We start from the raw sequence: 14,858 nt of genomic DNA, 5'->3' as shown, positions 1-14,858 counted from the left end.
AAAAAAAAAATCCACTCATTTGATGCCTGCAACACGTTCCAACAATGCTGGGACAGGCGCATGCTTTCAACTGTGTGTGTGTGTTTTTTTAAAGGGATTACATCATGCTATTTTAAAGAGATAGTTTTGATTTTTTGACATGAATCTCTTTTTCATCCTCACCTCAAGTGTGTGCGATCAGCACTGCCTTCCCCCCTGACAGAATTCTGTGACACGAGTTCTGATCTGGTGTTGGATGAGAGGAAAATAGTCCAGCAAGCTGGCTGGGGTCACCTAAATAAAGCGTTTTTCTTCTAAAACCAATTTGTGTTTAAAAGAGTGATACATTTCCATACAACACTCCCTTCGGAAAAAAAGTCAGACGCCATTACCGCCGGGCACTACTTTTCTGTTCGTTCGCATCATTGTGCGGCGCCCCGCGTGCAGCTGATAGGAGAACGCTGTCAGGGGTAAGTCAGTACTGATCGCACACACTGAGGGTGAGGATGAAATAAAGCAGCGGTGTCCAAACTACGGCCAGGGGCCATTTGCAGCCCACCGTCCATTTTTCAGTGGCCCGTGACATATGCTAAAAAGGGCATTTGACTCAGTTCAAATAAAATAAACAAAACAAAAATGTTTGGAGATGGTCAAAGTAAGAAAGGAGGGTGTCGAAAAACACAGGTGCCATTAAATGTTATTTTAGTCAACTAAAACTAAGAAAATAACTAAAACTAAAATTCCAAAAAACATTTCCTTAAAGGCCCAGTCTGCCGGTTTAACTCTGGAAAAGGCACTTTTTAAATACAGGATTTAAGCAAACAAACTACTTCTCAATTTACAGATCAGGGCTTGTCTTGATTTCTGGTGGTGATTTTGTCCTAAACCCCCACCCTCCCAGCCTGTATTTTGTCATTTTGTGTTTGTTTTGTAAACAGCGGGACGTTTCTGTGGAAAGACAGTTTTTACAACCCTCCAGCCAATCGCAGATGGGGGTGGCATGTCGCAAACGGGGCCGTGCAAATTTGCCGACTGCGTGACGTTACTCCCGCGGCAATTTGAAAGCACGCATGGATTATTATTTTTTTTTCACTCATTCACAGACGCTTCCATGTGTGAATGAGTGAGTGACAAAAAATAATAATCCGTAGTTTGTAGGGGTGTTAAAAAAAAATCGATTCGGTGATATATCGCGATACTACATCGCGCGATTCTCGAATCGATTAAAAAAAAAATCTTTTTTTTTTTTTTTTTTTTTTAAGAGCTCAGAATTGTTCATTCGGTAGTCTTACCGATTCAACGTCTTATCATCATTGCCTTTTTTTTTTTTTTTTGTGTGTGTGTGAATCGATTTTTAAACTTCCATTTTTAATGGAAAAATATTCAACAAAACGTCTGACTTCGGGTTAGGATTCACACCTTGAGCATGGAAGAATGTTATATGAACGGAACATTAAGCCTTAATATTTTATTTTAATGCTGTTCAAACATGAAACAGATTACAACCTCTATAAGACTGAAATGTCAGATAAATAAATAATACATTTTCATATAAATCTTACACTCTACAAGCTTACTGATTAGTATTTTCTAAATTTGAATGAAAAAAAATCGCAACAATCGACTTATAAATTCGTATCGGGATTAATCGGTATCGAATCGAATCGTGACCTGTGAATCGTGATACGAATCGAATCGTCAGGTACTAGGCAATTCACACCCCTAGTAGTTTGTAGTAGTAGTTTGTTTGTTTAAATCCTATGTTTAAAAAGTGCCTTTTTCCAGAGTGAAACTGGCAGACTGGGCCGTTAACGAAATAAAATAAAAACGAAAATGCTTTTTAAAAAACGAAAACTGATTGAAACTAAATTTTATATTTACATAACTAACTAAAAGTAACTATAATTATAGCAAATATGTCCTTCGTTTTAGTTTTTGGTAATTAATTTAATGCATGAGCCTTTGGGGATGATTTTAACTCTTTGACTGCCAGCCATTTTCGGAAAAGGTAACCCCATACTGCCAGCTGATTTACACAATTTTACCGATCTTTCAAGCTCCACAGAAAATGTTGTGTTAGGACTATGGAAACGCGGATACTACCAAATGAAAGATTGAAGTCTCATCTTTCATCTAAAAAAAAAGTTTGTTTCTACCTTATTCGGATCTTCAGTAATCAACAATAGAAAACAGCTTTGTTTCACCCAAATCCTCTATTTTCTTCCAAAATACGGAGAAATAAAGCTTTTTGTGAAACGATGTTATTTCATGCACTCTAGTGAATTTGCAACTTTTTTTTTGCATGAGGGATTCTACAAACACCTAAACTTCTATAAAACACTACCCCAACAATAAAAAATGTTTTTTGATTGCAAAATAACAGTTTATTTACATGCAACAGTAGCAATCCGAACAAACAATTTGGAAAACTCTTTGCAAACTATTTACACGTGCGCAACAGTTTTTGTCAGTCTGCTTCTGCATGGACTGATTTGCGTAGAGGTTGGTATGATGAACGATGTGCTGGAGAAGTTCATCCGTGATGAAGAGCTCCAGGATGTCAGCTGGCAGGTGGGAATTCAGCTCTGCTGCAGCATCCCTTGGTCCTGGTTTTGCAGCAAAGGGGAAGATGGTTGGCTGCCAGCCAAATTCATCAACTTCATGCCAGCCAGACTTTGGGATCTGCAAATATACATTTCAATATCATATATTATTTTAGAGCACTGTGATGCAATGTGTGTGTGTGTGCATGTTTACCTTTTTTTCTTCGATGTATTGGTTGATGCACATTCTGTAAATTATAGAAGACATCGTTTACCATCAAATATTTTATTAGAGCTGTGGAGAATCTTTTTTTTTTCTTTTTACCTTTGTTCTGCTCACTGTGAGAAGGGTCACTTTGGGTAGGAGCTGAAAGAAACATACAATTACAATACTATCGAAAGACTTTCCTTTTATTGTTGCGGTGTATTGAAAACGTTTTTTTTTTTACCTTTCTTTGTCGAAGAACCAGCAGTCGGACGTTGCTGTGAGCACGATCTATAAAATATACATTCACGTTTGTATAGGTAATAGATGTTTTAGTGTATATCAGCACATTTACACACGCTGCTAGCAGATCGCCCGAGAAAGTTAGGAAAGTAATCTTACTAGCAATCTCTTAGCATGTTAGCGCTTACCTTCACGTTCTTTGGAAGACTGTCCAAGACTGTCTTGCATCGGACCCATAGTAGTCGTCATCGTCCGATGAAACGTCATCTGTGCAGACGTGCTCGGTTGTGCACCACTTTTCTCCGGTGTTAGCATCGCTAGCCGGTGGGGCCTTAGGACGTTATTAGCATCGCTAGCCGGTGGGGCCTTAGGACGTGGTCGAAACGGCCGCGTCACCGCTTCAACTATGACTTAACCCCGTCATCACTGTGCTCTTGAGCACTGGTCGATGCTTTTGAGCTTTGAAAATAAGGATCAAGCGTGAGCTGCTTGCCATCTGTAGCCTTTTTGACTCCCTTAGCCAAGTTAGCCATTCTTCCCCCTCAACACGCTAGCTCAGCCTCTCTTCTTCTACTGTTGTCTCCTACCCGATCTTGTCCAAAAGACTCATCACAGCCATCTAGTGGCCAGGAATACCCATTATAGTAACCCGATCGGCTTGATACTTGGAGCACAGCTGCCCAAGGCTTTCCTCCACCCGTTTCCATAAAAAAACATAGTAGACGTCAATTAACGTCTATGGCGGCCAATCCTAGGATTATACTGAACGTTTTTAAACGTTTATGGCGGTCAAAGAGTTAAATATGATTTTTAGCAGATTTTTTTTTTTTAATCCACTCACTCACACTAGCTTACTTCTTGTAAGCCACACATGGGCCTTTCCCAGGCGGAGGATCGAACCCACGCCAACCGGCACCAAAGGCAAGTGACGGTCCCACTCCTCCACCTGGAGCCCCAATTTTTAGTAGATTTATTTTGATATAAACCAGAATAATGACGTTTGAAAGTATGTCACACAGAAGTGACGACATCTAGCAGCAGCCAATAGAAAAGCACCAAAAGATGACGTTGCGCCAATGGTGTTTTTTTAAATATATACTGAAACTAACAAACTAAACTAAAACTAACATTCTTAAGGAACTAAACCACTAAAAACTAACAGAACCACCCTGAAAACTAATTAAAACTAACTAAAATGAAAAATTCCAAAACTATAATAGCCCTACTGCCATATTACACATAAATTGGTTTATATACTGTAGCATTTTTCTAAATATGCAAAAGCACAAATATATTATTTGTACAATTTTTAGGACTAAACACAATTTCTCTTCATAACATTATGTGGCCCTTGCGTCCTTCTGATTTTCTGTATGTGGCCCTCAAATGAAAAAGTTTGGGCACCCCTGAAATAAGCCCTTCACCGTCAACTATGATTAAATCTTACCTTTGACACCATGGCTATGTCATTTGTGATGAAGTGTTTTGCTGGTTATTTTTCTAATGTGGAAGTAAAACGCCCGGTTCACGGTCCTTTCCCCGTGTGGCTGCAGCCATGTGCTGTAGCGCTGCGTTTGAGGACTCCTCTGAATGGCAATGCAAGCTACCAATTCTTCAATAAAAAATTGAAACAAAACGGCTCCTTGTTGCAATAAATCGTGGAGGAGGAGGGGAGGAGAGGGAAGAAGAGAGAGGAAAGAAGAAGGAGAGAGAGGAAAAAAACGAGCCCGGTCGTGAACCAGGGACCTGCTGCTTACAGGGCAAGTGAACTAAAAGTTTTACTTGTAGTTTACACAAGTGTCAGCTAGAGCCTTTTCTGGGATTTTAAAATGGCCAATTGTTATTGCACTTTAGCATTGCAAATGTGAAGGATAATTAATTGCTTTAAATTCATTTGGACAGAATGTTTGCTCCTAAAGAAGGAGGGCGTGCATTTAGTCTGCCGAGGCGGTGCGGGGGTGGTTCTGCACCCAATGACAAAAAAAAAAGAAAAAAAAGAAAGAAAAAAAAAGTGCCAACTGCTCGTTTTCTCAGGTTGGCAGGGGCTGGTGTGTGGAGAGCAGAATGACCTAGAATTTTTCATAGAGGGGCGAATGGAGGAAAACACCACTTCTGTCATGTTTTTGGTGAGGAATTAGCATTTTAACATTGTTAAAAGCTCTAAAAAATTTATTTTTCATGTTGCTGTCCCTTTAATAATTCTCAGTAAGTGTTTAAGAACTGAGCATCCTAATTGTTGAAGATTTGTCGGTAGAACCTCTCCCATTCTTTTTTGGCTGGGCGATATAACCCATCCATCCATCCATTTTCTAGACTGCTTATTCCTCGCAAGGGTCGAGGGGGGTGCTGGAGCCTATCTCAGCTGGCTTTAGGCAGTAGGCGTGCTACACCCTGAACTGGTTGCCAGCCAATCGGAGGGGCGATATAACCCAAAATATATTCATAACAGTATAAATTGCATCTCTTGGATTTCACCCGTGATATCAAACTAAGGGAAAAATATGTTTAATAAACAATATCATTCATCAATTTGAACATGATATATCTTGTCTTTGTGGTGTATTCAATTGAATATAGTTTAAAAATGAAAATCATTTGAAAATCATTGTATTCTTTATAATTCATATTCAGTTTAATTTCAGTTCAGGGTGTGCCCCGCCTACTGCCCATAGTCAGCTGGGATAGGCTCCAGCACTCCCGAGACCCTTGTGAGGAATAAGCGGTCAAGAAAATGGATGGATGGACAGACATTGAACTTTTTCTAAGTATCACTTTCCACACCCACTTCCGTACATATAACTTACCATCATTACCAGGTGTCTGATATTGCTTGGTGGCACAGTTGGTAAAGTGCATTGTCCAGGAGGTTATAATTTCATAATTTATCTCTCAATTTGCTTTCAGAATTCCCATGCAATTTCTGGAGAAATTGCACTTAGTCTAGTTCTTTGTAAACAATGCCTAATCCAATACTGGAAAATGATTAATAAGGCTTGTGTTGCCTTAAGGCCAATTTCATATTTTTATAGACTCATTGATTGTATTAGAAACTGTTCTAAAGTCATTAGTCGAAGATCAGTTTCTAACGAGGAGTACGAACATTTATCCCGTATACCATTAAATGGCATGTAATAGAAGTTATGGCACACAGGGTTTGCATTGAAATTAAAATTATCTAAATGAAAATTCTCCTTGTTATTTCACGCAGCAATGAGCAATTTCACTTCTTACAGTTAGCATGCCATTTTATTTTTTTCCTAATGACTGCAATGTCATTAAATAAATTAAATGACAATGTTTTGCCTCCACAAACAATTGCCTTCGTATAGTTTTGTTACAAAGAAAATGAAAACAGATGCACGCTTGTGAATATAGATCCATGTGTTCATGAAAAAATATAGTTGTGTTGACATACTGATACATATTCCTATCAGCAGAATCTTATAATAATTGATCCATAATACCCTATATTGCCCCATGTTTTCCAGTATTGTAACCCAGGTGGGGTGGGGTGGTTCAAAGAAACCAAAGTGAAGTACCTGAAGTATATGAAAATATGGGTAGTCTGGGGAGAATCATTTTTTGCTCTGATGCACTCAGCCATCTTGGAGTGAGTAATTCAACCGAGTGGAAAGTGTCCCATGAAGGGGCAGACAAAGAGTGTGTCAACATACCTATATTCCCTCTCACACTCAAACTATTGCTGCAATATCAAATTCCTGGATAATTACCACAATGGTAGCAAGTCGGTGTTTAGTGTAAATACAAACAAACAAAACAATTTGAAAATCCTTTCGTGTAATCATGTATTCTAATAATGTAATGTAATTAATAATGTTTTGATCACTGGATGTCATTCATGTGTCTTAACAACTGACGACATCACGTACGTCATTGACAAATCAGTCTGCGTACTACCACCACAGTTTTCCACTTTCTGCTCGTTTTAGTGGGATGAAATGTAAATATTTGCCATTTTGGTGCCCTAAGCATAAATGTTTTGTGGTGCCCCCCACCCCACCCCCAACCATCCGTCCCCACACCCCATCACCCCTCCCCTGGTAGAAATGAACAATATCTGAGTAATTGTCACTTTTGCTTTATTAAACAAAATAACTTGTAAGTAGGGCTGGGTTTGAAATATCGATATATCTCTATCATATCGATACACCTTTTCATATCCCAATATCGATACATAAAACCATGTATCAATATATCGACCCCCCCATTTTTGTCAATTTATTTACACAGCCTGTGCTGTGGTTGTAATTTATTTAAATTATTATTTATTGTTTTTATAAGGCCATGTTAAATGAAACAGATTAATGTAACTGCAATGGATTCAATTCCTAATGTAAATATTCATATTCTTACTAATGCATTAAATTAGAGCAAGAAGTTTCTACTCTTTGCAGCATTGGTACTTTTGACTGTCTAAAATATGTGCTGCATGAATTCCTCAACTGAATCGAAAATCGTTGTGAATCATGAATTGAATCGGGCCCTTGTGAATCCAATTAAATCGATTCTGGAAATCTGAATCGATACCCAGCCCTACTTGTAAGTGTCAATATTGAAGTTTTAAAAATGTTCACAAAAATAAGTGATAAATAATAAGTCTTTATATAACTAACAATGACACCAAATACTCAAATAAATAAAGCTAAATTAATTAAAATAAAACTCAATGCCACTACTATTAACAAATAAACATCTGGAAATAAACAAATTGCAAGCAAGTTAGTAGAGGCCCTACAGAGGCACATGTCTACATTTCTGGGCTGCAAAATTGGCTATCAGGTCATCATATGACAGCTTTTGTGCAATTTCCGCATTCATGTTAGGGTATGAAATGCTCCTTGAACATATTGAAGCATTGATCCTGTATTCAGAAATACAAGACAATATTCAGGGATTCTACAATGAAATATGGTTTTGAACCAACCATGGTACAAACATTTTCTAAATTGATTAGGATTATGGTATTGTGCAGGCCTATATTTAAAACACAGATACATGAAAATTTTAATAATCTACCTTTTTAGAGAAGGACTGATAGGGCACTATGTAAAAATTCTGGACATAATGTTAAAACTATGAATATGAAATGAGGAAATCTACTTAGCCTTAAGATGATTATTATTATTATTTTCAAATTACACTTTCACCAGTACATGCCGCTCTTGGCCGTTCCATATGAAACAATATTGTCTCGTCACATTCCATTTAACATACCGTATAATGAACGTGCTGGTCACAACCATTCCACTGCGGCGGTTTGGAGTGTTTTTGTTTTGTTTTGCTAACTGTGGTCATGTAAACGTAGCTGCTACAAAATAAACAAATTGTCATTGTCATACCTGCAAGTGACGCACGAGCATCATCTCATTGTTTTTTATTTTCCGCCCCCATTTCTCGATGCCTTTTTGATGACATGTCCAGATATCCAAGAATAAACTTCTGCCAAATTTGCGATTGAAGCATAAAGTGCACCTCCCCCTCCTCCCCCTTTTCCTAGTAGTTTGCTTCGTTGGAGCAAAAGTGCACCCCGCCCCCCTCCCCCTTTCCCTAATAGGAACAAACTACAGTACTAGGGGAGGGGGGGCACCAACGTAGACCAGCGATACCGCTCGTCGAGTAAATAATGCAACGTTATTTTTTGTATTTATTAACATGCTTTACAAGCTTTTATTTTAAATATTAGACACTGATATTATAATTTCTAATATGATTATTTTTACGGGCTTGATTTGTGTTTTATGGTGCCCCCTTCGGCAGTTGGTGCCCTATGCGCAGTGCGTGGTAAGCGTATGCGGAGCGCCGTGTCTGCCTGAAGATGAAAAGATGATGGCGAATCGTGATGATCCTTCCAAAGCCATCCCTGACCAATAATGCAAAGCAGTGCATATTTGGAGTGACTTGTAAATACTATACAGTGCTGTGTTCCTTATGCATTTCATTGGGGGGACAACAACAAACTGTTGAACCATCAAAAATTTTATTTTCTTGATGTGGGGTAGAAATTAAGGAATGCGTGTGTGGAAAGAAAGGTGTGTGCGACAGTCCGTGCTGGCTTCATGGACGGAGCCGCACCAAAAGTGCCACCGTCATTTCATATTGTTTTTATTTCATCACATTTTCGAAAAACGTCAGCTGTGACGAGCAGGGTTTAGTAGGGTGTGTCTTCCTGTCCTTTTCAACCTAGAAAGACAAAACTGGGTGGGTCATCTCATCAGATGTACAGTTACAACTAACATACAATTTTAAGAGTCTGCAATAATTATGAATGCCTCAACAAAAAGTCCATTCATCCATCCATTTTCTTAACCGCTTCCTCCTCACAAGGGTCGCGGGAGTGCTGGAGCCTATCCCAGCCGGCTTCTGGCAGTAGGCGGGGGACACCCTGGACTGGTTGCCAGCTGATGGCAGGGCACACAGAGACAAACAAGCATCCACACACACAAGCACACCTAGGGACAATTCGGAGCGCCCAATTCACCTGCCATGCATGTCCTTGGAATGTGGGAGAGACCGAGGTACTCGGATAGACCCACACAGGCATGGGGAGAACATACAAACGCCACCCAAGAAGGCCGGAGCTACAAAAAGTCAGCTAGCTACCTTGCTAGCTATCTAGCCATCTATATTTATATATGTATATATAGTTACATTTAAGATATGCTTCTAAATACACTCAGGATGGAATTGGGGGGTTAGATGACCTAATGATTCCGGAGTGCGGCACCACTGCTGCTCACCACTCCCTCAAATGCGGGTCAAATGCGGAGAACGAATTTCGCCCCACTTTGGTGGGTGTGACAAACAGTGGTACTTTAACCTTTAACTATATGTACTGTTTTTTTTTTTTTGTTTTTTTAATACAGCCAGGAGGTAGATCTAGTGCTATGGGAGCGAAAAGCATGGAGGTGGATAGACAATTTAGTCCAGTGTTTCTCAACCCTGGTCCTTGGGGCACACTATCCAGCCAGTTTTCCCTGTCTCCCGATTCCAACGCAGGTGAGGATCGTTATCAAGCTGCCCCAGAGCTTGCTGATGAGCTGTCATTGGAATCACCTGCGTTGGGAGACATGGAAAACAGGATGGATAGTGTGCCCCGAGGTCCAGGGTTGAGAAACACTTGTCCATATCTGCTTCTCGGGCTCAGATGTACATGTTAAGGTATACAGTAGCGATAGACCGATATGGGTTTTTTTCAGGGCCGATGCCGATACCGATTATTCTTCGCCAAGGAGGCTGATAACCGATATTACAAGCCGATATTTATTTGCAGTAAAAGAGAAAATAATAGTGCTAAAATAATAATAATAACAATAATAATAACTTTTCTTTTAATTTTTAACATATAAACTAGTGTTGTTCCGATACCGTTTTTTAGCTCCCGATACCGATACCCAGGTTTGCAGTATCGGCCGATACCGATACCATACCGATACTTGAGGTTTTTTTCCTCAACATGAAAAAGCTGTCCTGCCATTGTTTCAGAGCATTCAAGGGCCAATAGGATATCTTAGATCGGCATGCAGTGAACATGTCACATACCAGTGAATGTCGTGCACCAGCAAGACACAAGATGCTGCATCCAAAATCCTATATTAGCGTTGGAATTAATGGTATCGGCATGTTACTTGTGAGTCGTCACCGATACCGATACCACTGTTTTAAGACAGTATCGGCACCTCTGCCAATACCAGTATCGGTATCGGAACAACACTAATATAAACAAAAGACAGCTTTGTTTAATTAAAAATGTTTTAACATAAATTGTAGGGAATTTCCAGGGTCATCAGCATGTGTTAAGCAAGTAAATAAATACATAAATAAATAAATAAATAAATAGTTTTCTCCTGTAAATAAAAATTTCCAAAATTTCAACATAATTTCTAAATGTTTTTATTTTTATTCATTTTTTTTTTTTTATTATAAATTAAAAAGTGTTGGGACTTCCCAGTGTTTACAGTGAATAAATAAATAGTTTTCTAAATTTTCTACTGTAAATAAAGTTTTCCCAAAATTTCGAGAATTTCTAAATGTTTTTTATTATTATTATTATTTTTTTATATAAATTACGAAGTGTTGGGACTTCCCAGTGTTTGCAGTGAATAAATAAATAAACAAACTAATAAATAAATAAATAAATAAATAAATACATACATACTTTTCTAAAGTTTTCTACTATAAATAAAGTTTTCCAAAATTTCAACATAATTTCTAAAATTAATATTTTTAATTATTATTTTTTTTATAAATTAAGAAGTGTTGGGACTTAGCAGTATCAGCATTGACAAATTTATGCAAAATTAAATGTATCTAATTTGGGTTTTCGTCAGGGTTCAAATTGAATATGTTCGAAATGTCTTTGCAACAAGTAAAAATTGTCTGTGAACATCTTACAAATCCTGATGAAAACACAAAATTTGCTATGTTCGCAAGCATTCACTGTTCGGTGAGATTCCAGCTTTATTGGCCTTCAGATTCGTAAAAAGGCCGATGCCGATATTTGTGAACATGCCAAATATTGGCACCGATAATCGGGCCGGCCGATAATCGGTCTATCCCTAGTATACAGTATAGATGAACTTACCAAAAGTGCCATTCTGCATTTTTCAGTTCTCTTTCCCAGATTGTCACTAGTACTACTGTAGAAAACCAACTGTTTCATCACCATGCATGGCGCATACAGCAGCCTACCATTCAGGAATGGAGTGACTGGGGAGCGTGACCTGCAAACTTCATACTTTGATATAATTTCTGCAGTGGCTCAGTCAGTGTATGATCAGCATTGGATCTTGCTGCTATTTAGGTTTTGTGAGTGGTGACTGGACTTGTACCCCTGGGAAACGGGGAAGGATTGAGTCCATAGAACTGTGACGATGACTAATGCCTGAAGGGCAACTCCTCCATCCAGCAACATAACACCAAAACATTATTTCATTTTCTACCTTTAGTGTAGTTTCACTGTGAATGACTTATATAAGGGATTTTTTCTTAGTGGTATTATATCTTAAAAAAGATAGAGTGACATTCTGATTGTTTCTACAAATGTATGTCGTATAATAACAATAGATTAGATCTCATCAACCCCCAACTCCCCACACTGTTTTCATCTGATAATCTGATTACAAACGACCTGTCCTTCACAATATCAAATTGTTTAGCTAATAAGTGATGGTGTCATATATCCCCCTAAGGTGTTGAGAACAATTCTGTCTGTTTGTTGAATCTCTAAAAAGCCAATCTTCAAAGACGCCTTTTTGAGATTGATTTTCCTCCGTTTCCCCCTAAAACTGAATGGTATGTTGTGGTTATATTCGAGTAAGATAATTACATATTTTACTTATTTACATAAATATGCTATTCATAGCCATAATATCTAATACATGAAATAAGCAGTCTGTGTATGAGCTGCATAATTTCCATATTTTAATGGGCAACATTCACATTCATCCAGAGTATATTCAGATTGAATTTATTCATGACTTGTAAATATAATTTATCTCATTATATCCATTAGCTAATGTCAACCATAACTGCCAATATCTGCCGCCAAAAGACTGAAGCAGTGGCATGTTTCCCCTAATGAAGGGTTTATAAGCATTTGTCGATTGCTTTCAGTTGCTCCCAAGTGAAAGCATGACGCTTTCCAATAGGACAAAAGTGTAAATGATCTTCAGCTGTTTGTCAACCGACAACCGTGGATACTTCTCCCCATTGTAGATATCTAATTACATGCATTTGATATATAGGGCCTGATTTGTTAAAATTCCAAATGGCAGGTACTAAATTGTATGTTCACGCTAACAGACTGCATGAGCTGTTGGCAACAAGTGTAGAAGTTGCTGACAGGCTTTTGCATTTTTTGTAACTTAGATGGTTTTCACCATGGAAAATATCGGTGAGCGCAAAATATGCGGTTTGTGGAAGAGGCAAATCAACATATTACTGAGTTACACACTGATCGTTTTGGGGAATTCAGCAACCACATGAAAGCCACTCTTTGTTTGCTCTAACTCGCCCGAAGATATTTGATCGGCTTCAAAACTTGGGACAGCACACACAGAAAACTGCTCTCAGTTAGGCCAGCACCAAAATGCAGATGCATGACAATGTAGAGTTGAAAGTTTTGTCGTGTGATATGATATGATTTAGGCCTGCACGATATACCGTTTGAACCGCCATCATGATGTGCGCATGCGCGATAGTCACATCGCGGGACGTACAATGTTTTTATTTATTTATTTATTTTTTGACACGCAAACTTTTGTTTTGCTTCATAAAAGCTGCAATTACGCCAAGCTCCTGCCTCGCGAGTCTCCCTCCCTCCTGCCTCACTCTCTAGTTCCCTCCCTTCCTCTCTCCTGCCAGTCACTCGCCGTTGTTGCCACAGTAACATTCATTCAACACCGTGACTAAAGTACGGAGCCCCTCTGGTGTCAGGGTCTGAATTTTTATTTATTTTTTGATAATCTGTACCCACAGTTTAAGAAGCTGTACCAACGGTTTACTAATCTGTACCCACAGTTTACTAATCTGTACCCACATTTTAACAATCTGTACCCACAGTTTAGTAATCTGTACCCACAGTTTAGTAATCTGTACCCACAGTTTAGTAAACTGCACCCACAGTTTAACAATCTGTACCCACAGTTTACTAATCTGTACCCACAGTTTGGTAAACCGTGGGTACGTACCCACGGTTTAGCACTTCTGTGGCGTTATGTAATACACATGCACACACAACGTTGGAGTGGTTGCTTGACAGCAGTATTTGCAGCGAACGGCTGCTTTTTTTTATTTATTTTTTTTATCTTAAACTGTAGACTAGTTTTGGCATCTTAACGACGCATTTGAATGAATGGATGACGGAAAGATGAAGTTTCTTTAGCCAAATGTGGCGTATTAAATGCAGAGCACAACAAAACACGTCTGCATTTCAACAGCCTTCAGGCTCAACACGGAAGTAAAAGAAAGAAAGAAGAAAAGTGTTCGAGCGCCTCACAGTGGCACAAGCGCAACATTACACATCAACTGAATACATAAGTCTACAGTTTAAGTCATTTTTTTCACATTCCTAACACAAAAATTGGATTTGAAAAAAAACAAAAAAAACAACATTCATTACAATGGAGACCAAATGCAATGTACATGTGATATTGTATCAATACAATGGTGTCATGTTGCGTGAACCAATGTTTTTTTCTGTTTATAATATCGCAATATATATCTCAGACAACAAAAAAATTGCAATGAAGGTTTTTCCAATATCGTGCAGCCCTAATATGATTCCTTCTTGTGACTGGCTCCATGGAAGTCAACCCATTGATCATTCCGGAATTTCAAGCTGCATTGCTCGAGAGATGATATATGGCGCTAATTTTTGTTGGCATTTGACAATTATTTACATGAACGGAAACGTTATCTCATTTTGCCTGTGTTACGATGACACCACTTTGCATACTAGTTTGCGCTCGCCTATTGAAAGACGCAAAATCAACCAGCACAATTCGTCTCAGGGTTGATACATCGCGTTGCATGTGATAAAATAATCAATTTGCATTTACTCCTTCCAAAATGCACAAAATCAACTGTGCTGCAAATTTGGCATACATACTAGGGGTGTGCCCAAAAAATCGATACGGCAATATATCGTTGCGGGCCTCATTACAATACACTTATCTATACGCAGGCTTCAGAATTGATATTGCTCGTTAACTTTAAATATAGGCAGTTAACGTTTGCCTTTGCAGCTTGCATTGTACCTAAAAAAAAAATAAAAACCAGCAGTGTCTGAAGTTAATTGCCTTCAATTAATGCAAAAATAGATCACCGGTGATTGGAATTGGATTGAAATGAAAGCAGAGGAGGAATAT

At 38.5% G+C, this 14,858-nt stretch overlaps 1 protein-coding gene and 1 long non-coding RNA gene across 2 annotated transcripts in view; one reads left to right on the top strand and one right to left on the bottom strand.

The window, feature by feature from the left end:
• The window catches only part of LOC144020369 (uncharacterized), a 260,558-nt gene that overhangs the window by 77,866 nt on the left and 167,834 nt on the right, over nt 1-14,858 (top strand). The gene's annotated exons all lie outside the window — the stretch shown is intronic.
• Nucleotides 2,737-3,932, bottom strand: LOC144021104 (uncharacterized). Its single transcript, XR_013284048.1, has 4 exons — nt 3,159-3,932; nt 2,972-3,018; nt 2,848-2,889; nt 2,737-2,770 (listed from the first exon to the last, which is right to left on the bottom strand). It is a non-coding gene; the product is annotated as an uncharacterized LOC144021104 (long non-coding RNA).

This window comes from Festucalex cinctus, chromosome 6, assembly GCF_051991245.1.
Source record: "Festucalex cinctus isolate MCC-2025b chromosome 6, RoL_Fcin_1.0, whole genome shotgun sequence".
Taxonomy (NCBI): Eukaryota; Metazoa; Chordata; class Actinopteri; order Syngnathiformes; family Syngnathidae; genus Festucalex; species Festucalex cinctus.
This window is presented reverse-complemented; position numbering and strand designations above follow the sequence as displayed.